A 23,059-nucleotide genomic window follows, 5' to 3' on the forward strand; every position below is an offset into this window, starting at 1 on the left:
CAAGTCCTTCAGACACCCATCTTCACTCTTCTCTCTCTCTCTCCAACTAACCAACTAACTCTCACTCTTCCCACTCTTTTGCATCATCTCACACCACCCGCCTCCCAGCACATCTCGTGTTATGAAGCAGGGTTCCACGAGGGGTGCTCTGCTAACCCCCAGCCTGAAGCTGTTTGGTGGCCCCACTGAACTATCCTGTGTGTGGAATGCAGGTGTGGAGCCTGGTCAGGAGTTCCCACCTTACCTGGATGGTGGGGCACTACACCTTAGGAAAAGGTGCAGTACCTCTGTGGCGACTGAAGCCTCAGGGGCACCACAAAATGAATTAACAAAACAGGGTAATATTATATCTGCCATTCCATAATTCAGCATTATCCTGATGTAATCTTAATAAATTGTTACATTATTGTTTTACCATAAACTGTATTCAGTGTGCCTAATTTGTATATTAGTGAGTGTTACGTAAGAAGGGGCGTACCCGCACTGTCACTTTGACGTGGTAAAACACAAAGCCACCACAGATCTTCTTAGTCAGCATTTTTGGTGCTCAGTGGTACATCAGAATATCCAGGATTATGTAACCAGCTGCAGTGTCTGTGTGCTTTCTGAAACCTCTCATACTCATCTATCTGGGTCTCTCCAACCTTTGGTGATTCCTAGTGAACCTTGGACTCATTTATCAGTCAACTTTATCACTGATCTACCCGTGTCAGCAGGTAATACTGTAATTTTGATGGTGGTGGACAAATTCAGTAAAATGTCACATTTTATTGCAGTACCCGCTTTACCTAATGCCTAGACCTTGGCGCATATTTTCATCAGTGAGATTATAAAATTACATGGAATCCATACCGATATTGTTTCTGACTGGGGGGGTACGGTTTATTTCCAAATTTTGGATTGCAAATTGCACTCGTTTTTGGGAATCACCTGTCGTTTTCTTCAACATTTCATCTGCAGTCAGCAGACTGAATGGGTTAACCAGACTCTTGAGACTTATCTTAGGTGTTTGTGTTTTTGAATCAGAAGGATTGGGTTACCTACTAGCCTCTAGCTGAATTCCCAATAAATAACTGTTTTCATGAGTCTACTGGAAAGTCCCTGTTTTTCAGGACATACAGATTTCATCCTCAGTTTAGCTCATTTAATAGGAATCGCATTCTTCTGGAATACCTGAAGAACGATTTTCATCATCAATTATGTCGGTGTGGCAAGGGGTCATTGATAATTTGAGGAAGATCGGGTCCAAATATAAGAGTGTGGCTGATCAGAGACCATTAGTGGGTCCAGACCTGTGTATTGGTGACTTGGTGTGATTGTCCTCAAGGAACATTAAGTTGAAGGTTGCCTCTTGAAACTGGGTCCCAGGTTTATTGGTCCTCATATGATTGAGACCGTCATCAATCCCATAGCATTCCACCTTGCCTTTCCACCCACTTTTAAGATCCATAATGTGTTTCATCGATCTCTACTCAAAAAATATGTTGTGTTCTCTGTACCATCACTGCTACTACCTTCTCTAGTCATTGTGGATGGAAATTTGGAATTTCAAATAGCAAAGATCATTGATTCTCGCTTAGTTCGTCAGTCACTTCAGTATCTGGTACAGTGGAAAGGATAAAGTCCTGAAGAGATTATATGGGTACCATGTGGCCAGGCTGATCCTGTCTTTTCATGTGGCACACCCTGATAATACTAGTTCTGAGGTTCCAGGGGTCCCTCGTAGAAGTGGATACTTTCACGGGTTTACTGTGACAGAGAGGAGCTAGAAGACTGCAACGTTTGATTTCTCCTACTTCTGCACTGATTAGAAGCAATTCACCTTCATATTAAGCAGTGTAAGTTACTTTTAGCACTGCAGTCGTTAATCTGCTCAGTTGAAAGCTCCTGGAAGCTTTCCACCGTTAAGGCTATCAGCTGTGCACTGTTAGCCACTCTCATCTCCAATATAAACTGGACCCTGGCTAACACTCATTGTCAGAGCTAGTTTATGCTGCATGGCTGGAGGTACACTACTTCTCCTGGCCTCCCTGGATGGGGGAATGGTACAGAATGAGTGCGGATTTAGGAGCTAAGGCAAGGTACGAGGCTCTGGTGTCTTCATCATCAGAAGTAATCCGGGGAACAGGGTGAGGTAGGAAGCCCCTAGCATTAGGGACAGGGAAGGATCCCCTGGTCCTGAAACACCTGACAACAGAGTCGTGACAGTTGAAATTTCCCAGTGGGACCCTGTGTAGGATTGGGATCATAAAAGTCTTGAGTAGTGTTTTTTACCTATACTCCCAGTATTGACTATGAAATAAAGGAGCCTAGGAGACATATGGATCCTGCTAAATGCTGATGAATACATCTTCAAGTGATGATAAAGTTAAACATTTATATTAAGGAGACATCACTTATTCAAGTGTTTCAGGCTCAAAAGAATTTAGTTTACTGTACTAACGGCTAGTTTTGCTTGTGATAGAGTATTAATTGCCGCTTCTTCAGCTACAACATCATAATTCTCCAATACATGTTATTCATTCAGCATTGTCATTTGTTAATTACGTAAATGGAGATGGTGATAACTGGAAGAATAGAATCTGAACTATTTGTTTACAGGGGTCTCGAGAGCATGTTACATACAGAAAGTACCATCCCATGTTGATAGGACACACACTTATGGTGTTGTCCCTGGTGTCAGGACCTACATGTATATTTTATAAAATTCTGGGTGGAACAGGTTGGGTTTGTACCAGAAGACCAGAGGACTAGGCAGGTGAATTCTTAATAGGCCCCATGCAAGAAATTTCAGCTATTCTCTTGGACTTACAGGCAGAGTCAAAACAGTGTGCCTCATGACAAAACGCTAAGGGAGATATAATTTGGACCTTTTTGATGTTATAAAGCATAAAACTTCTGCTATATATACATATATTGAGGTCACTTTCATTTTTAAGTATATGTTTGTGTTAAATAGCTTAAAAAAGGTGTTCAATGCAGTCCTGAGAATTCAGACTGTTCTGAAAGTCTTTTCAGGGCAATTGGAGGCTATGTTGTATTTGCAATCTACAGCAAGGTGGTTCATTGTAAATAAAAATGTGTTAAATTTGTTACAGCTTGTGAATTCAAAGTGTAAGGCTATGTGCACACGTTGCAGAATTCCCGCGATAACGTCTGCAGGAATTCCGGAATTCCATTCCGCGGGAAAATCGCATTTTTAAATTCCCGCGATTTTCCCGCGGAAAAACTAGCGATTTGCAAGCGTAATTAGCTTGCAGAATGCTAGCGTTTTCCAAGCGATCTATAGCATCGCTTGGAGAACTGATTGACAGGTTGGTCACACTCATCAAGCATAGCGTTTGAGGAGTGTGACCAACTTTTTACTATTGAGGCTGCTGGTATGTAGTAAAAAGATCTAATGTTAAAAATAATTCAAAAAATAAAAAATCGGGTTATATTCACCTTCTGACGTCCCGCGCAGCCTTCCCGGGCCTCAGCGACGCTCCCATTCCCAGTAATGCCTTGCGAGACCTTGATGACGTCGCGGTCTCGTGATACTGTTGGTCTCGCAAGGCATTACTAGGAACGGGAGCATCGCTGAGGCCCGGGAAGGCTGTGCTGGATGCCGGAAGGTGAATATAACCTGATTTTTTATTTGTTATTCTTTTTTTACAGGGATATGGTACCCAGAGCCCGGAGGACAGTCTCCTCTCCTCCGGACCATTGGTACCATCCGCAAATGTTCTGCTTACGTTTCGCATGGTGGGCACAGCCACATGCGGAAAGTAAGCAGCACAATGCATTCCTATATGGGTGGAATGCCCGTGATTCCGCAAAATTAATGAGCATGCTGAGTATTTTTCCGCAATGCGATTCCGCCACGAAAACGCAAAAAAACTGTGACGTGTGAACGCAGCCTAAAAGATTCAATCAATTCCACTTGCGACTTATCATAAGGATATTTGTCAATTAATGTAAAAGAAAACCTCTTTAATACCAGAAAATAAACATATTAATGACAAAGTGAATGCAATTGCAAATTTTAGTTGTATAAACAGAGGAAAAACCAAACTTGATTTTCTTAACCATCAATTTATCACTGGGAAGTGGGAATAATACTAACTATTAATGATGTCAATTGCACCGGAATTGCCAGAGGCACATTTGGTACATCATGGCAGTTTGTTCCCAGGGAAGATTGTTCCTGTGTTCCTACCAAGATTAATGAAAGTTTGGCTAACCTCCTTTTTTTTACAAAGATTCTTCTTTCTTCTGTTCTATTGCTAGCCAACTTTTCTTTACTGACAAACATTAATGCTTTTGAATATTAGGTTGTCCAAGGCATTTTCAATTACCACTTCAATTCCCCAAGTGGATCTAAATTAAAAAAAAATGTTACAAAGTTTCAAATAAAAATGAAATCTAAAACATTTTTTTCACTATAATGTCTGCTTTTTCCTTGCAAAATTTTAAACATCTAGCTTCATAATAAGTGACATTTCCACACAGAATAGTCAACAGATTTAAGCAGTAAATGTTAAAAAAAGCAAAAATGTGGAACTGCTGTTTTTTGTGCATCAACTCATGAAAAATTTAATAGTTAATCACAATATGTTATAATGTTATAATTGTTTGTGCATTAAAAAATATGCTGTTTGCAAAACACAAGGAGTTATAAAGCAAGTTTAGATGTAAATACAGCTTTTTGAAAGACACAAAAACAGGAAAAAATATTGTGTCCCTTTTAGTGGTTTTTCTCAAGTTGTCTCATGAAGTAGAGAGGAGTGAATCCGACCAGTAAAGCTAAGAGTTCATACCAGACACCTAGTGTCCAGTGCTGAACTCCGAACATGAACGTCTCATGAAAGTCCATTTTAATCTTCGGATTTTGGATTCTGAATAAAACCTGTTGAAAAGTTGCACCACTGCTAATCAGCAAGCTTTTTAGCTGTGGGCACTCCTTCAGCACTTCTAATGGAAAGTTGAGAGGAAGAAAAAAGTGTGGTATAAAAAGGTGCACAAACAGCCGGGATAAACACAGCTTTGAAAGTATTATTAAGGAAAGGGCATTCAAAAATTTTGGGAGGGATTCACAAGGAGTGGACTGGTGCTGGAGTCATTGCTTTAAGAGCCACCACACACAGATGCAACCAGGACATGGGCTACAAGTATCGCATTCCTTGTGTCAAGCCACTCATGACCAATAGACAACGCCAAACACATCTTAGCTTTGCCAAGGAGAAAAAGAACTGGACTGTGGCTCAGTGGTCCAAGGTGTTGTTTTCAGATGAAAGTAAATTTTGCATTTCATTAGGAAATCAAGGTCTCAGAGTCTGGAGGAAGAGTGGAGAGGCACACAATCCAAGCTGCTTGAGATCTAGTATGAAGTTTCCACAATCAGTGATGGTTTGGGGAGCCATGTCATCTGCAGGTGTAGGTCCACTGTGTTTTATCAAGACCAAAGTCAGTACAGGAAATTTTAGAGCACTTCATACTTTCCTCTGCCAGCAAGCTTTTTGGAGGTGGAAATTTCATTAACCAGCAGGACTTGGCACCTATTCACACTGCCAAAAGTATCAATACCTGGCTTAAAAACAACAGTATCACTGTGCTTCACTGGCCAGCAAACTCGCCTGACCTTAACACCATAGAGAATCTATGCGCTATTGTCAAGAGGAAGATGAGAGACACCAGACCCAAAAATGCAGATGAGCTAAAGGCTGCTATCAAAGCAACCGGGGCTTCTATAACACCTCAGCAGTGCCACAGGCTGATTACCTCCATGCCACGCCTCATTGATGCAGTAATTGATGCAAAAGGAGACCAGTGTTGAGAGTTGTTACTGCACAGTAGGTCAATATTTTGGATTTTAAAATAATTTTTTCAAGCTGGTGTTATAAAGTGTTCTAATTTACAGAGATAATGACTTTTGGGTTTTCATTGGCTGTAATCATAATCATCAACATTAACAGAAATAAATACTTGAAATAGATCGCTCTGTTTGTAATGGCTCTGTATAATATATGACTTTCACTTTTTGTTTTGAAAAACTGAAATAAATTAACTTTTTGATGATATTCTAATTTTGTCAGAAGCAGCTCTATATGCCAAAATTCCACAGTACATCTGAACAGAGAGTTAATGTACATTTTGTCATAAAAAGCAATATGAGAGAAAGGTAAATACCACAATTGCTAATTTGACGAGAATTTGAAGTAAAAAAGGATACAGGAACATCGTGTGGAGGAGCTGAGGAGAGAGTCCAATCGATAATTCCAGATGGTGAAGGGTAAATGGGAGTCAAAAATTCCTAGATTCTTAAGTGTGGACATCCAATATGAGAGTGGTGATTCCATTATGCCTGGGAGGGTGAGAGTGAGACAAGGTTAGTGTCACATATGGTTTATGCAGTAAGATATAGAGAAGACAAACATATGACAGCCTTTGATTGAGATTTCTAAATATACATGGACACGAGTATATGATGAATTACTTGAATACTGAGGAGTAGGAACAGATTGCGCATGTAGGTGTGATCTGCATTGCTGAGGGATGTGCTGTATACGGTGAGTGCATCTTAGGATATATGTCATCCAAACTCGGAAGCACAGGTGTCATGTGACCGTGCCGCATCATCGTCTCACGTAACAGCGGGGCATGGAGCTGGCATGTACAGTATACACAAGTAAGGGGAAGTACAGAGTGGGAATTGGGAAGGGAGAGTATGTACTGGTGTGAATGTGGCGATGCGATAAGAGTTAAAGAACTCACAGTCAGGGGTAGTATAAGTACTACTCATCCCAATGGGGTTAGTTGATCCTAGTCCAGGATTTTGCTATATAGCACCAATTAGAGTCTGGTGTGGCATTTCTTCAGGCAATGTGCTGACAACAGGACACAGGTGGTTTGCATGCTATGAACCTGAAGCGAGGCATAAATGTACTAAACCTGCATCTGAATGAAAAACATAAGCAGAAGTGCAGTACACACCTGAAAAACCAGTAAAGATCTGAGCAGCCTCCTGCTCCCTCTTCTGCTGCATCCTCAGGATCTTCCTTCCACTCCCGAGCAACAGGGTTGCCTGGTTCCCCGCAGAGACAAGATGTGACAGCTACACTCCCAGGCCATGTTACCAAGCATCTCCACACCATTCCATGGAAGTGTTTAGTTGTTTATTTCCCAAACACTGGCGAGAAAGAGGAAGTAGCCCTCTACCCATCACGAGCCCTGGTTCTGAATGCCAACATTTAAAAATTCATGGCTTTTGAAATGCTTCTTCTATTCCAGCTGGTGGAGATGGACACTTTTAAAAAACTTATGGCAATGTACGTGATTCCTAGCCAACCTTACAGGTCCATGCAGGCCATCCCTTCCCTGCCCACACATTTTGCAGAGAAAATAAAGTGTGCACCGCCATCAGTGGCAAGATCCACATAACTACCAATTACAAGGACCAGTAAGCATGGCCAGGGATGTTATGTCTCCCTAAATAAAGGTAAAGGTAGTGACGGTTGGGCCTGATGTGGAAAGCATTTGGGCTCATTTCCTACTACCACTGAGAATTGCTAGGTATTTCCCAGTCCATGTTGCCTCCTACTCCGCTTACTCCAGCGCCTCCTCATCTGGTCAGCATAACACCTGTACGACCTACTTCAGCACAGCCAAAGGGAAACAACAGCAGACTGTTTGGAAACTCATCTTTTTGGGGGAAAAATCCCACACAATGCAGCAGATGTGGACTGGGATAAAGCAATAGCCCGACAAGCCTGACATGGTGGTGTGTGATAAAGAGCAAAATCTTGTAGCAGCTCTGGGCCCAGCCGGTTTGACACACATCCCTTGCCTGGCACATGTGCTGAATTTGGAGCTTTATGAAAAATTACCCAGCGATGCCAGAAATACTGCAGAAAGTTCGGGCCATCTTTACATGCTTTTGCGTTCTCACCCTGCTGCTGCTCACCTGTCTGTGCTGCAGCATCACTTCGACCTTCCTGCTCACCTCCTCATATGCAACATACCAAAAAGTTGAAACTCCACCTTGCATATGCTGGAGAGTTAGTGTGAGCAGCAGTCAGCAATAATGGCGTTTAAGATGCAGCACACTTGGGTGAGTCGCTCTGCTAAATAACACCAATTCTCCTGCCATGTTGTGCTCCTTCATGTACTTAAGGTCTTTATTCAAGCTATGTAAATATATAACTATGTAACGCCATGAACATAGCCAGAACTCAAAACGCCATCATTAGTGTTACTATCCCACATCTAGAGTTGAAACCAGAAGTTTACATACACTGTATAAAAAGACACATATGCATACCTAAACAAAAAATCACACAAGCGCTTACCCAAAAATTAAACACTAATAATTCCCAGCTGCTAGGTCAAATGTGAGTCGTTGTCAGCCCGCAATTAAAAACAATGGTAAAACGGTCAGGGAGACCTGTGCTGAAGGGCTAAACAGAGGCTGCCAAATGGACAATTGTAGGTCATATGCACCACTTAAATAAATGAAATGCCGGTACAGCAATAATGCAAAGATAAATACAATTTACTAATGCACATAAAAAATGATAATAGCATGAAATAATCCTGAATCAGACAGGAAAGCACTCACCAAAAGAAATGATGACGTGAGTTGCAGAGGATGATTAGCATGAACGTGGTGCCAGTGCTGGCCTGGAAGTTCAGACATTCCCATCTTATTTGTACTTGCATATAATTGTTTGTACAGATGAATGAGGCACCTTCAGGTATCTTGAAGTTGTGCCCAAGGATGAACCAAATTTGTGAATGTTCATAATTCTCTTCCTGATAACTTGGCTGATTTCTTTAGGCTGTGTGCCCACGTTGCGTTTTTTAAGCGTTTTTGCCTCAATTTTCAGCCGAAAATGCTGCAAAAACGCTTAAAAACCTCATACTGAACGCACCCTATGCATTCCTATGGCATGCCACACATGCTGTGCTAATGCTGCGTTTTTTTCCGCGGTGGAATCGCATTGCGGAAAAAAACGCAGCATGCTCATTCTTTTTGCGGAATCGCCGCGATTCTGCAAAGAATTGCCGCGATTCCGCACCCATAGGAATGCATGAGATCTGCTTACCTCCCGCATGTGGCTATGCCCACCATGCGCAAAGTGAGCGGCTCAGCGATGCTCACGTTCCCAGTAATGCCTTGCGAGTCCTTTGAAGACGTCACGTCCCGCGATACTGTAGCAGTCCCTATTCCTCGCGAGACTGCTACAGTAACTTGAGACCTCGTCATGAATGGTCTCGCAAGGCATTACTGGGAACGGGAGCATCGCTGAGGCCAGGGAAGGCTGCGCGGGACGTCGGAAGGTGAGAATATCACGATTTTTTATTTTTTAGTATTTTTAATATTCTATCTTTTACTATTGATGCCGCATAGGCAGCCTCAACAGTAAAAAGTTGGTCACACTTGTCAAACACTATGTTTGAGGAGTGTGACCAACCTCTCAATCACTTTCCAAGCGATGCTTCAAATCGCTTGGAAAGTGCTTGAATTCCGCACATGAAAATTGCTGGAAAAACACGATAATAACTGTGAAAAAATCAAGCAAAAATTGCGCAGAAAATGCGAGGGAAAAAAACGCGCGTTTTCTGGGATGGAGTCCGGTTTCAGGTGTCAGGTTTTAAGCGCTACGTGGGCACATAGCCTTAGACTTTCCCATGATGTTACACAAAGAAACAGGGTGTTTCAGGTGTGTATTAAAATATATCCACTGGTGTGTCTCTAATTAACTCAGATGTTACCAAAAACCTATCAGAAGCTGCCAAACTCATGACATCATCATATGGGCAGTCCAGAATTATTTAAAGGCATAGTAATCTTAGTGTATGTGAACTTTTGACTTTGCAGTAAGTAATAAAAATGCCTTAAAGCATTCTGTTTCTCTCATTATTCTAGCATTTTGGCAAATATTAATAATTATGGTAATCCTAACTGACCTAAAACGGGAAAGGTTTATTCTGATTTCATGTCAGATATTGAGAAAAACATGCATATGTGTCTTTTTATATGTATGTAAACTTCTCGTTTCAACTGTATGCCTTCTTGGAAATATATTCTAGGCAAGGATGGATGAACTGGGACCATTTACACCATTATCAGACCAGTCGTCCACACATAGCTCGGAGAGTGGGTTCCTGTACCAACGGCGGTCAGGCACACAACTGCCCAACGAGGTGACAGTTTTTGAGGATGATGATGAGGAACTGTGTTCACGTCCATTCGCCCCAATATGGCGGACGAATGGCAAGTCTTCCGCGATCTGCTGGAACTTCTCCAGAAGAATGAACTGTCTACAGGTAGAAGACATTTCCCGATTACCAGTAAATCAACCATGACCCCCTCGCTCCCCTTGATACCCTCAATCTATTTTTTTAATTGACTAAAGCGAACATTCTTAAGATGCCAATTAAAATGCACCGTGGACAAAACCCGAGTCAATAGAAATGGATTGCCCTACGTCATCTTACAGATAAATCATATATATAAAATTGAATGCATGTGTGTGTGTGTGTGTATCACCAACCAATCACAAAGCATCTTTCATTTCACCAGAGCTGTTTAAAAGAAGCTGAGCTGTGATTGGTTGCTATGAGCAACAGTTTTCCTTGCAACCAATCACTAAGCATCTTTCATTTCACCAGAGCTGTTTAAAAGAAGCTGAGCTGTGATTGGTTGCTATGAGCAACAGTTTTCTCACTCCACAACAACACCTCAGCAGACAGTGACCGGGTGGGAGAAATCTAGCATCCCTGTAAACATAAGCTCCCAGCCATTGTCTGCCCCCCAGAAAGAAGCAGAGAGCACACGACAGAAATGAAAACCCCCTCCCTGCCCATATACCCCCTTCCCCTTTAAAGGGATCTCCGGTAAGGAAGTTAGGCAAATCGCTCAGCACTCTGATTCTGACCCCCAGGCTTCTATTAAAGGGATCATTGGTATGGAAGTCAGGGCAAATCCATCCAGCACTTTGTTTTGACCCCAGGCCTCTCTTAAATGGATCATTGGTATGGAAGTTAGGGTAATTCCACTAAGCACTCTAGTTATGACCCTGCGCTTTGGTACTGACCCCAGGCCTCTCTTAAAGGGATCTCCAGTATGGAAGTTAGGGGAAATCCCTCAGCGCTCTGATTCTGACCCCAGGCCTCTCTTGAAGGGATCATTGCTATGGAACTCAGTGCAAATCCATCCAGCGCCTTGGTTCTGATGACAGGCCTCTCTTAAAGGGATCCCCGGTATGGAAGTTAGGGCAATTCTACTCAGCATTCTGGTTCTGAACCCAGGCTCTCTGAAAGGGATCCCTGGTATGGAAATCATGGCAATTGCCTTCAAATGCTCTGGTACTGACCTCAGACCTCTATTAAGGGGGTCATTGGTATGGAATTTAGGACACATCCATTCAGCGCTTTGGTTTTGACCCCAGGTCTCTCTTAAAGGGATCCCCGGTATGAATGTTAGGACGTTTCCACTCAGCACTGTGGTTCTGACCCCAGGGCCTCTTAAAGGGATCATTGGTATGTATGTAAAGGCAAATCCACTCTGTGCTCTGATTCTTACCCCAGGCCCCTCTTAAAGGGATCCCCGGTATGGAATTGAGGGCAAATCCACTCTGCGCTTTGGTACTGAACCCAGGCATCTCTTAAAGGGATCTCCGGTATGGAAGTTAGGGTAAATCCCCCCGTGCTCTGATTATTACCCCAGGCTTCTATTATTGGGATCATTGGTATGGAAGTCAGTGCAAATCCACTCAACGCTCTGGTTCTGATGCCAGGCCTCTCTTAAAGGCATCCCCAGTATGGAAGTTAGGACCATTCCACTCAGCGCTCTGGTTCTGACTCCAAGCTGACGGGACGATGTGGGATATTAGTGGTAGTAGTCTGGTGGCTCTGGCTGACAGGATGATGTGAGATATTAGTGGTAGTTGTCCTGTGGCTATGGCTGACGGGGCGATGTGGGATATTAGGGGTAGTAGTCCGGTAGCTCTGGCTGATGGGATGATGTGGGATATTATAGTGAATGTGGCTATGTGGAGTGGGCTGGGCTATACACTCAGCTTTATATATATAGATATAATCATTATAACTTGTTATAACCAACCGTAGTTAGTTACTATGCCCGAGCAGCACCGGGCTCTTCAGCTAGTTTTTTATAAAGGAAGCAAACAAGGGGGCCAACAATGTCCTGTGGCCCACATTCATGTATTTAGAGGAGGCCAGAAGACTACTATTGAACCCTAGATTTTACTGTAAATTGCCTTCAGACACAACAGCAACTGTTACTTGATAAAGCTTGTGATTTTGGGACCATTACAGCTAAGTAAAGGAAATTCCTATGGGTAGAGGACCTCATAATACCAACCTTGTATATGTTACTGAAAGTGAGCAAGGATATGACTAAACTGCCGGGGTTGACCCAGCGTTGCTATTGTCGGTAGTATCTGTGAGAAGGCTAGCACATACTGTATATTTATTTTTTATTACAGCCTATGGTGAAACACCTACCCTCCTATGTGAAAGATACTACCAATTTCATCCAACTTTTGCAGGATGTGACTCTTCACTCTGACTCCTTCCTGGTAACCTGTGAAGTGGAATCCTTTTACTTGAATATTGACCACAAGGATGGCATGCGGTCCATTACGTACTTCCTGGACCAACAGGTACAATCTGATAGGATGCATGATTCCTTTCTTATTGACCTTTTGGATTTTGTGCTTCAGCACAATTATTTCATCTTTGACAGGACTTTCTTTCGTCAGACTTTGGGTGTGGCCATGGGTGCTCATAGGAAACCAGCCTATGTAAATTTGTTTTTAGACTGGTGGGAATCAACGGTGATATACCATCTCCATACTTTCCACGAGAATATCACACATTAGCATCGATTTATAGATGACATTTTCTTCATATGGATTGGCACGGAGGTGGAGTGCAGGGATTTTATTACATTGGTCAATCAAAATGACCTGCACATTTATCTAACTTAAAGCATGTCCCCCATTTGTATTTCGTACTTGGATCTTGATGTTTTCACACATGAGGATAAACTGTGTAAAAATTATTTTGTAAACCAACGGCCACTAACAGTCTCTTGCAATATTCCAGCTTTCATCCTCTGCATACCCGGAGGGGGGTACCGACTGGTCAATTCCTACATACCAGAATAAATTGTACCAGGGATCAAGATTTTTGGGACCAGGCTAAACTACTAACAAAACATTTACAACAACAGCGATATCTGAGGAAGATTTTGTCAACGGGCTTCCAACAAGAGAGTGGTCATTCATAGGACTGTCTACTTATGTCAATGGAACAGAAATAGTATCAATGTATGCGTTTCATCAATCAATGGTTTGAGGTAAGCGGCACCTTGGACAAACACTGGGACTTCTTGAGGACAGATTCCCACACAAAAGCTATTGTAGGTGCAAGCCACCCTTGTATTGTCAGCGAGCTCCTTTGAGATATTTGAGGTGGCTTTGGTTTACACAGTTAACAGGTGCTGTGGCCATTAGCAGACAACGTGCTAGCTTGGGGCCGTCCGTGGTGCTTTGGCACTCTGCTCCTTCTTTTGCTGTGCAGCTGAGGCAGCGTGACCACCACCTTTTCCTCAGAAGTGCCCATGTCACGGGAATGACCTTTACTCCATGTGAGTGTAGGACCTCATCATCCCTTTTGCATCATCACATGTCTCTAATCTGTCCTTCACTCTGCTGCCCTACTAATCCAATTCTGTGCTCACTATTCCTCCTCTTCTACCCTCTGCAAATCCTTTCATTGTCTTCAAATTCCACATTCTATTCACTTCATGCTACTAACTCTGACCTACAAAGCCATACATAATCTCTCATCCATACAAGTTAGGTCCATATATATTTGGACAGAGACAACATTTTTCTAATTTTGGTTCTAGACATTACCACAATGAATTTTAAACAAAACAATTCACATGCAGTTGAAGTTCAGACTTTCAGCTTTCATTTTAGGGTATCCACATTAAAATTGGATGAAGGGTTTAGGAGTTTCAGCTCCTTAACATGTGCCACCCTGTTTTTAAAGGGACCAAAAGTAATTGGACAATTGACTCCAAGGCTATTTCATGGACAGGTGTGGGCAATCCCTTCGTTATGTCATTCTCAATTAAGCAGATAAAAGGCTTGGAGTTGATTTGAGGTGTGGTGCTTGCATTTGGAAGGTTTTACTGTGAAGGAAACATGCGGTCAAAGGAGCTCTCCATGCAGGTGAAACAAGCCGTCCTTAAGCTGCAAAAACAGAAAAAACCCATCCGAGAAATTGCTACAACATTAGGAGTGGCAAAATCTACAGTTTGGTACATCCTGAGAAAGAAAGCACTGGTGAACTCATCAATGCAAAAAGACCTGGGCGCCCATGGAAGACAACAGTGGTGGATGATCGCAGAATAGTCTCCATGGTGAAGAGAAACCCCTTCACAACAGCCAACCAAGTGAACAACACTCTCCAGGAGGTAGGTGTATCAATATCCAAATCTACCATAAAGAGAAAACTGCATGATAGTAAATACAGAGGGTTCACTGCATGGTGCAAGCCACTCATAAGCATCAAGAATAAAAAGGCTAGACTGGACTTTGCTAAGAAACATCTAAAAAAGCCAGCACAGTTCTGGAGGAACATTCTTTGGACAGATGAAACCAAGATCAACCTCTACCAGAATGATGTAAAGAGAAAAGTATCGTGAAGGCGTGGTACAGTTCATGATCCAAAGCATACCACATCATTTGTAAAACACGGTGGAGGCAGTGTGATGGCTTGGGCATGCATGGCTGCCAGTGGCACTGGGTCACTAGTGTTTATTGATGATGTGACACAGGACAGAAGCAGCCAAATGAATTCTGAGGTATTCAGAACCATACTGTGTGCTCAGATCCAGCCAAATGCAGCCAAACTGATTGGTCATCGTTTCATACTACAGATGGACAATGACGCAAAACTTAAAGCCAAAGCAAAGCAGGAGTTTATTAAAGCAAAGAAGTGGAATATTCTTGAATGGCCAAGTCATTCACCTGATCTCAACCCAATTGAGCATGCATTTCACTTGTTAAAGACTAAACTTCAGACAGAAAGGCCCACAAACAAACAGCAACTGAAAACTACTGCAGTGAAGGCCTGGCAGAGCATCAAAAAGGAGGAAAAACAGCGTCTGGTGATGTCCATGAGTTCAAGACTTCAGGCAGTCATTGCCAACAAAAGGTTTTCAACCAAGTACTAGAAATGAACATTTTATTTACAATTATTTAATCTGTCCAATTACTTTTGGTCCCTTTAAAAACAGTGTGGCACATGTTAAGGAGCTGAAACTCCTAAACCCTTCATCCAATTTTAATGTGAATACCCTCAAATGAAAGCTGAAAGTCTGATCTTCAACTGCATCTGAATTGTTTTGTTTAAAATTCATTGTGGTAATTTCTAGAACCAAAATTAGAAAAATGTTGTCTCTGTCCAAATATATATGGACCTAACTGTACATCTTTGAACTAATCTTCTGATTTCTCTCACCACGTAAACTCTAGTCCTCCCAAAACTTTGTTTTGTCTTCCACATTCGCACGTTTCTCTTCCAATCACCTGCATGTCTTCTCTCGAGTATCCTCCATCCTATAGAATTCTGTGGCCCAACACAAGAAATTATACTCTGCATTGGGAGCTTTCAAGTGAAAATAGAAAACCCATGTCTTCAGAACAGCTTACAGCTTAGCCTGCAATGATCCCGCTGCCACCTCACCAACACCAGAGTTGCTGAAACTTCTTAACCTACTGTCTCCTTCCCCATTATCCTGTGTAATCTAGGGCCACAAAGGTAGGGCCCTCTCCCTTTTGTACCGGTCTGTCACTATTAGTTTGTTTAATGTAATTTCTAGCTGTGCTTTGTAACCCTTCCTCATGTACAGCACTATGGAATCAATCGTGCTGTAAAAAAATAATGATAATAATGACAATCATGCATTCCATGTACTCATACTCAAACAGAACATGTGATTGGGTATCATTGCACTCAATCTCTTAGGCTGGTTTCACATTAGCGCTTTTTAAGCGCACGCACGGCCGGGGGTAGCTCCGCCCCCGAGCCGGCTCTCTGCCCGGCGTGCCCGCCCCTTGCTTGTAGCGCCGCCTCCTAGCGCACAGCGGCGCCTGCGATCGGCGCACCCTATCTTTAGCATAGGGTGCGCAGATCGTGCGCAGGCCGTGCGCTAGTTGCGCTTTGACCTGCGCTGCGCACTTTTGACGGTGCGCCGTGCGCGCCAAAATCAAACTTTTTGGATTTTGGCGCGCACGGCGCACCGTCAAATGTGCGCAGCGCAGGTCAAAGCGCAACTAGCGCACGGCCTGCGCACGATCTGCGCACCCTATGCTAAAGATAGGGTACGCCGATCGCAGGCGCCGCTGTGCGCTAGGAGGCGGCGCTACAAGCAAGGGGCGGGCACGCCGGGCAGAGAGCCGGTTTGGGGGCGGAGCTACCCCCGGCCGTGCGTGCGCTTAAAAAGCGCTAATGTGAAACCAGCCTTACACTTGTTTGGCAAGGCCAGGTGGATGGCTCTTGGAACCACAGCAAACAGAGTCATCAAAAAGCAGAAGTGACTGCTGCATGTTTTAGGTCTCAAACTGCTTGGCTGATTTGCAAAGGGGTGAGGTGAAAGACCGTTGCCCATTGACTGAGAATGCAAACTCTGCACTTTCAGCAAGGGATCAGATGGAAGCAAAGTGAAGGAACTAAAGGCACTATCAGCAAACCAATCTAAAACCACCCCTTCTTGTTCTGGCCATGTAAGGGGTTGCAAGGTATGATATGTTTCCCTAACTTTTAAGTACATTCCGGTTACTGTATGTTATATGTGATACATGTGTATATATATATATATATATATATATATATATATATATATATATATGCTGATATAATGTTTAGAGTAATGTTGTAATGCTGCTGTATGTATAGATGTGTCACGATATGTCTGGCTCTGCGTGACGCTACCCGACGATCGGTCGGTCACAAAGCAACAAGACAGACAAGGGGACACCGGGGAAACAATTACAACTGTGGGCCCTATAATAGCGAACGGGGAAGTGGACACCTCCTGCACTCTCCTAAGGAAGAGCCTGAACGCTCCTCAAGTTCCCTATACAAGTTCTTTCAACCTGTCGCCGACCAGGATACCTCAGTCCCTCACTTGCCCTGCACCTATCCCTCACTAGGGAACTGGCAAGTGCGGACACTGGTCCTCACCGCTGTACTAATAAAATACCACGGAAAATAACAGACAGGGAAAAACAATCAACACTTAGCTTGCTCTGCAGTCATGCACCAACCGCAGAGTAAGACACCCGGACACAGCTTCCAGCAGAAACACTAAGGCTCCAGATAAGCTGCAACAGGACTGCTCCAGAGAGCTCCTCTCTTCAGAAAGGTTGGTTAGTGAATGACCAGTATTACCAACATTGAGCTACAGCAGCTGATGACCTTTTATAGGAAGGAGGGGGATGGTCACCACCTGCTAACTAATTAAACATGTAGTAACACCAGCGGCCACCGGGGGGGAAACCCAGCAGCAGACTCACTGAACTTGTAGTAACACCAGCGGCCACCGGGGGCAAAAACCCATATTAAACCCCGAGGGCCTGAAAGGAAAAAGGTTTATATAGGGGAATCCAGTCTCTGACACAGATCCAAAAATGGATCGTGACAGTATGTTTATATATGTTTCTTTTTCATGCACAATGTATATTATAGGGACAGTGCAGTTAGTGCTAAAGCCATTAGATGGGGGTACAGAGCCCTTCGTCTAGTCACCCTGTAAACAGTTAACATAGGAGGGGTTATCTGGGAATAGGGTAGCAGGATTTCCTGATTTAGTTCAGTCAGGGCGAGAAGCCCACAGTGCTCGGGTGGGCAATATGCCTGAGCGGCCCAACACCCCGTAACGTTGAAATGAGTGCCCAGCCATCTAGAGACAGTACTCCAGCTAGTGAAGATATAGCTGAAGTGGTAGGGAATTGAGTTTTCCAGAAGCAGGAGACAGTTTCCCAGTAAGAAAATTGCAGTACGGTACACGGCAGGACAGACGGGCATATTACTCAGTATGTGGAGATTGCTAGCATGGGTGGGCTCCCTTGGTGCCGGAGCAAAATGGATAAGGGACCCCTTGTATACAGCGAGCTTACACAACGAGGATGCCGGGAAAACGTACAGCGCGGTATGACCCGATCTCGAGTCGTGTGACAGGAAGAAAGGAGAAGGGAAAGTTGCAGAGAGAGAGTGTCCAGCAGATTATTACACTAACTATTTTCAGAGTATCGCCCAAAAAACTCAATAAAATAAACAACACAAAAACAGTGTTAGCCAAGTCTTCCTCCAATGACTCTTCCACCTACACCTCCATCTCAACCTCCTCCTCCACTTGGACCTCTGCCTCCCGGTTTAAGATTATAATTTTTTATTCTCTTATTCTGTTATTTTAAGTCATTTCCCTATCCACATTAGTTTACAGGACAATTGTCCTGCTCTTACCCCAATTAAGAAAGTCGACATTGACATCTAGTGGGTTTGTATTTGGGGTCAAGTTCATCCCAAACATTTCACTGTAGTTCGGCAGAACCGGAGAATGCAAATATCCATGTGTCCTCTTATTCCTAATAACTAATAGGTGCATCTGCTTGCCAACTGAAAATGCTGACAGGCTAACTGTTTTCAAACTGAACAAGGCCTGGATTGGCCAAGACTTCACAACCCCAAAGGATGACAGCAGCTGAACAAAAAGGCAATTCAAATGTAATTTTTTTCTCTGGTGTATTCCCATGCATCCTTTCCCATACCAAAAAGGGTATATGGTGGTGATGCATGAGTAGCATCGTTGCTCGGGTCTCCCCGAGCATGCTCGGGTGGTCAACGAGTATTTTGGCATGCTCGGAGATTTAGTTTTTGTCGTCTCAGCTGCATGATTTGCGACTTGTAGACAGGCTGAATACATGTGGGAATTCCCTAACAAACAGGCTTTCCACACATGTATTCAAGCTGTCTAGCACTCGCAAATCATGCAGCTGACGCGACGAAAACTAAATCTCCGAGCACGCCAAAGTACTCGGAGACCACCCGAGCACACTCGGGGAGACCAGAGCAATGAAAATACTCGCTCATCACTAGTATACGGTTCATGGTTTATTATTTTTCTTGTCCTCCTCCTCCACTATATCAACAGGGTTATCATGCAGCCCTTACTCTAAATTTTTTGAGGGCCATTGGGCTGCCCTCAGTCGTATATTTTGGAGGGCCATCAGGTAGCCACCAATCAAAAATGTTGGAGAGCCAACAGGTGATCCTCAGTCATACATTTTGGTGGCCCATTAGGCGATCCTAAATCAAAAATTTTGGAGGGCCATCAGGCATCCCTGATGCTAAATTCATTTTCAGGGATGCATATTTTATTTTAAAAAATAACCCCATAGAGTTTGCAGGAGGGAGCGCAACAAACATGGTCATCCATGAGTCCCACTTTGCAGGGTGGCACGGAACAATGCTCTTGAAGCCAAAACAGTGAGAACAAGTGATCGGTTGGATGACAGATAATGCTTCCATAATGTCTCCCAGCCTCTTCCTGTTTTCAACATTGTCCAGTCTTACTATCTAAGATTCTTAACTACATAATCCCCAACCTGGTTCTCTTTCCTCCCACCATAGCGAGTCCCAGGAGAAAAGTGATACTACACTTATTCACTTCGAGGAGCGAGTCGTTCCATTTCCATTTATTGATTCTGGCCTCTCGCCCTGCACATTTCAAGAGGGACATGAGGAGATCATATGTAGTGGTGCACAAATATTTGAGCAGCCATGGTAAGAAGAAGACTATGGTGTGCAACGTTAATTAATGTCTCAAACCATCTATGTTGATGAGAAAAGTTGCCAATAAGTGATGTTGTTAAGTCACGAAGTCATGAAGAGGACCAGAGTGCAGAAGCGGAAGACTGGAAGGTCATGAACGATGAAGTCACTGACCCAACATGCCAAGGTGATATGCAAAGTGAGGACAGCAATGCAGAGGTAGCAGGATCAGCAGCACCATAACAGACAGGAAGAGACAGTGGGGTGGCCAGAGGGAGAAGGCAGGCAACTCTTCCCCAGAGCACCCACACAAGGCAAGTTCCCAGGCCATAGCCTTACATTAAATGCAGCTAGCAGTGCTATTAATAAGGAATAGAACAGAATATTTGTAGCCTTCTAAAGGAATGTTGCTTTTTGGTTTCTGCAGCAAGGCAATAATCACTGCCTAAATGCCTCTAATACACTTAAACACCAAGCCCTACACAAATTGCAGCAAACAGCAGTATTTGTAGAGAATAAAATATATTGGAATTATCCTTGAAAAGGAAATTCGGGTATAAGGAAGCTGTGGAGGCATTATACTGTGTATAGGGCAGTTGTGAGCCCATAATGCTGTGTATAGGAGAGCTATGGACCCATCATACCTTGTATAAGGAAGCTGTGGGGGAATTATACAGTGAATAGGGGAGCTGTTGGCTCATTATACTGTGTATAGTGGAGCTCTGGGGTATTATACCTGTGTATAGGGGAGCTGTAAGATCATCTTATGGTGTATAGGGGATCTGTGGGCCCACCATACTGTTTATAGGGGAGTTTTACATGGGGAACTCAGAGGACATTATTAAATGTTAAGTGGGCATTATTATAGCGAGGGACACTCAGTATTGTGACCATCAAAGTTGCACATGAATTATCATTACTTTCTATGGACAAAATATGGAGGGCGCATACACTGGAAATTAATATTTTCTAGGGGGAAATTTTACCATCTAGAAAGCACAAAGGAGGCATCATAACTATGCAAGGGGCACAGTGGTGGCATTACTTTGTGGGGCACTAAGAAGAGCTCTATTTTTGTGCCACACAATAGGTGCAGTAAAAGGGACACATACGGCAGCAGCAGCTCAGTATTAGGATATCAGCAGGATGAGGAGCTTGTGCACAGAATAAATGTGAACAATGATGGAAATGTGTGAAGTCAAATGTGTCTTTGTTGTAATCTCTGCAGATGAGCCTTGGCTGGAGAAGTTGACATGTCGGTCTGGGCCAGATGGAAAAGACGGGAAAAGTGAATGACTCCACCAGAAAGAATGTCAGCTGTATGTCACCATCTGTAACTGTAGTGTGATCGCTATATATTCTGCACTTCTGGTATGTCATCATTTGGCAGTAGTATCAGTGCTGGTCTTTGAGATTTATTTTCAATAACAGTGCGGTCATCTCCTGAGGTTCCCCTATACCCACTGTAGTTATAATCCTGGTTATCTGGTTAGAGGCCACAGGCAGACAGACAGAAAAGGGACCATGTGCAAGAACAATATATGGGCCCTTTGCAGCCTAAGAGCTCCTAAAAATGCAAAATTGTACCTACTTTGAGGTAGAAATGGGCCCCCTTATATCTTGGACCCATGTTCAGCCACAAAAGTTACACTAAATAGGTTTACCAGTTAGGAACCTACTCACGTTTCGCCTCCTTGTGCTGAACCCCTAGCTACACCTCTGCCACAGCTACAAGATAAATCCAAACTGCAGTAGCAGGGGCACAGTAGCTTCTTTTCCCTGTAATTAAGCCCCCAGAAATCATATTTTTGCTGGGAACAGAAGAGGAATTGCAGACAAAAAGGCTAAGACCATAAAAATCCAGCTCTGCCTTCTCTATGGGAAGTTCAGTTGTGTCTGGTATTGCAACATGTCATTGCATAACAATATGCAAAGCGCACTGGCATTTAAAGTCTTTGGTTGATCCGGAAGCAGGTGAAAAACTTCAAAAACCTTCGTACAAATGAATGGGAAATTCTGAAAACTCAGTTGCCGAGGACAATTGTTTCCTTGAATGTGGTGTAATACCTTGTTGCAATCTCCAGGTCATAAAGTCATTTGTCAAGAATTGCTGCATGAAACAAAGTTTGTAGTTAGGATATATAGCTTGTGAAATAAACATGATTAATATGTTACTGTTATTTTGACCTTAAAAAAGGAAGTTTCTTAGTGTAACAAATGCTTCCAATTATTGTCCAATGTAAATGAAAGAGGTATTCAATGCTCCAAGAATAATAAACATAAAAACAGTTGTTGGTCTGGTTTACCTCAATACACCTAGATAATAGGCACTTCTACTTATAAGTATGAAAAAAGTGGCAAATAAATGGCACGAGAAGGATTATAATTAGTGATGAGCGAACATGCTCACGACTACTTGGTACTCGCCCGAGCATTACTGTTCTTGGTGTAGTCGCCGAGCATTTCCAGGATTACTCGGCGGGAACTCGGGTCTCCACCCAGCAATTTTGGCAGACTTTAGAGACCCAATCACGCTGCAGGGATTGTCTGCCAGGCAATAAAATACTGCAGCCATTTTTGTTGTGGTAGTGCAGTGATTGGCTGGCCGCACAGCATCATCAGGGGTATAAGGGACCGGACGCCGCCCTGCTCGGTGCATTCAGCTCCGGATTGAGAGAGTGTAGGGAGAGCGGCTGCCTTGATAGGGTCAGAATTGTGGATTTATCAGTTAGTGTGGGGTCTACCATACTAAATACTCACATCCAGCTAAACCAACAGTCCTTCTAAGGACTTATTTTGGCGTATAAAGGTTCCAGTGTTCGGTAGGCAGGGTAGTGTACGTCGCTCTATACACATCAGTGCAAGGCCTGCAGGCACTGTATGTGTGTATATCGATCATTGCATACATCAAGAGGGTCCATTCCCTTCCTGTGTTCTGATGCTGCTGCTACCTGTAGGATATATTAGCCGTATATAGCTAGCCCCAGGTGTAATTGGAATATAGGCCACGCATTTTTTGGTCCTCCGTGCCAGCTCATATCTGTGCATGCTCAAAGTTTGGCCAGTTTACGGCTGTGGTTTTTTGGGGCGGCTGGCTGTCACTTTTGGTTAAATACAGCAGTATTTAGCCAAAAAAAAAATACAGGCCACACATTTGTCGTAGTTAGAGTTGAGCGATACCGTCCGATACTTCAAAGTATCG

General features: G+C 43.3%; 1 long non-coding RNA gene across 1 annotated transcript in view; it reads left to right on the plus strand.

The window, feature by feature from the left end:
• Positions 1 to 22,147, plus strand: part of LOC141092744 (uncharacterized) — a 198,649-nt gene extending 176,502 nt beyond the window's left edge. Inside the window, exons 2-4 of the long non-coding RNA XR_012232886.1 lie at positions 12,555 to 12,668; positions 13,114 to 13,366; positions 21,086 to 22,147. This is a non-coding gene — a long non-coding RNA (uncharacterized lncRNA). The remainder of the gene's footprint in view (positions 1 to 12,554; positions 12,669 to 13,113; positions 13,367 to 21,085) is intronic.
• Positions 22,148 to 23,059: the final 912 nt, after the last annotated feature.

The sequence above is a fragment of the Dendrobates tinctorius genome, unplaced genomic scaffold (assembly GCF_039654945.1).
Source record: "Dendrobates tinctorius isolate UK_male_01 unplaced genomic scaffold, ASM3965494v1 ptg000060l, whole genome shotgun sequence".
NCBI lineage: Eukaryota > Metazoa > Chordata > Amphibia > Anura > Dendrobatidae > Dendrobates > Dendrobates tinctorius.